At 31.9% G+C, this 2,068-nt stretch overlaps 1 protein-coding gene and 1 long non-coding RNA gene across 2 annotated transcripts in view; one reads left to right on the top strand and one right to left on the bottom strand.

Annotated features, from left to right (window-relative positions):
- dgki (diacylglycerol kinase, iota) overlaps positions 1-2,068 on the top strand; it is an 86,282-nt gene that overhangs the window by 75,057 nt on the left and 9,157 nt on the right. The window lies entirely within an intron of this gene.
- Positions 1-2,068, bottom strand: part of LOC116673378 (uncharacterized) — a 21,038-nt gene that overhangs the window by 591 nt on the left and 18,379 nt on the right. The window lies entirely within an intron of this gene.

The following is a 2,068-nucleotide window of genomic DNA, read 5'->3' on the forward strand; positions in this document are numbered from 1 at the left end:
TCTGCTGCCGATGATGATGGGATTACTTGAAGTTTGTTGTTTTATTTGATTCATTTGTTTTAAAAGAAGATGTGATGCTGTAGTTTTGCCTCTGACATTATTTTCTGTTTGAATGATTTGTGTGGACATACACTGCTGGACAGTTACTAAACTGTGTGTTTCCTCTTTCTTAACCCTCTATTGCATGAATTATTTTTTAAACATGGTAAAAATGTCTTGATGGTTTTATTACTCAAGGATACTTAAATAATGCAATTGCAAAAAAAAATTTAAAAAAAATTGAAGGGGGGTGGTGGTAATTTGTTGCCATATGGCAACAACGCGCATTCGTGGAAAGTGCCAAAAAATCCATTATTTCTTTAAAAAAAATGTTTTATGAAATAATTACCAAACAAATTCACATTATATGTGTCAACTGTATAGCCCAAGGGTTTACAGTCAAATAGTTTAGTTTTAATTGTAGTTTTTGATCATTATTAATAATAACACTGTTAAAAGTCTGTCATATACACCTGAAAGAAACAGACAGGATACAATGTACTTGATTAGGGGCAAATAATTACAACCACACTGACTAAACTTACAATTACTGAAATATAGGCCACTGGAAACATATTTCTGATACAATCTCCTTAGGAACTCCTTATTTAACCAGATGGGGTATTGACTATAAATGTCAGTGGACCAACAGGTAATTTGAGTGCGCCAACATGATTTCCTTTGGAAAAACTCATTTTCATTGGTGAGCAATACATTTAAATTAGTGTGTAATTAATAATTTAGAAAATATATTAATTACAAAATGGCTGGAATAACATAATATAAATACATTTTATGTTTTCTTTGAAAATACTATAAATAATTGCAAACATAGTGTTAGAGTAGCCTAAAGTCATAGTAATTCAATTGAGCCAATTAGGCAAAATGTCCACATTTCACGTCAATATTTGCATAATGTTGCCATATGGCAACAAATTCATTTGAGCCTTTTACAGAAAAAATACAACATTTTAACTGGTTTAAATGATGAAAAATTAAAGTTTACTTATTCCAGATAACAGTTGAATTTTTTTTTTTCAAAGAAATGCTTCTAAAATTGAGAAAAACAACGACATTTTGGCTGATCCTGGGGCGTGATCTTTAGTGTGGCACATGTCTGGAAAAGGGGGGGGGGACAGGACTGTGTGGGTATGTGAAGTCATCAAATGAGTACAACTTCAAAATAAAAGACCTATTTACACAATTAAACAAAAAAAAATGCATTTTACATGGTTTATTGTGAAAAACACTAAGAAAAAGAATTTGTTGCCATATGGCAACAACATGCAATAGAGGGTTAAGACAAACCCGTTTATCTGGAAACCATTAGGAAACATTGTGAAGTCACTTTTTCAATGACAATGTAAACACTCAGATACTAAAATGTCCTATAGTGAGCAGCTATAATGTTGTTTATTTGCATCATATGTACACGCTAACTCCAAAGCACAAACCAGGATGAGCTCAAAACAAATAAGCTATTCAAGTAATGACAGTAATACATCAAATATTATTAGAATATTATATATAATCTCACATATATCAACAAGACCAAGAGTCTACAGCCGTGCTTGCAGCTCTGCGATGCTCTACTTTCAGCTAAATGCTAACGTCGAAACTGGAATATTGGTAATTTTGTCATAAATAAGCTTTACAAAGATACGTTTCACTCCACACATTTGAACCTAGTGATGGTGCTGGAAGAGAAGTCGGAGTATTCATCATCAGAGGATTGATCGTCTGGGGATCATGGATGTTTTTACAAAATGTTACGGCAATCCACCAAATAGTTATTGAGATAATTTAGTCTGGACCAAAGTAGACATTAATACACATTCTTCTTTTTTTAACAAGGCTAAAAATATCCAGAATATTTAGGAAAGGAAACATGATATTAAACATGACAAAAATCCATAAAAACATACATTAACATGTATGTTATTGAGACTGTGCATAGCTACTTACAGGAAGCTACACCATGTACTGTATATATTCAGTTCAATTTTATTTATAGTATCAATTCATAACA

The sequence above is a fragment of the Etheostoma spectabile genome, chromosome 23 (genome assembly GCF_008692095.1).
Source record: "Etheostoma spectabile isolate EspeVRDwgs_2016 chromosome 23, UIUC_Espe_1.0, whole genome shotgun sequence".
NCBI classification, from domain to species: domain Eukaryota; kingdom Metazoa; phylum Chordata; class Actinopteri; order Perciformes; family Percidae; genus Etheostoma; species Etheostoma spectabile.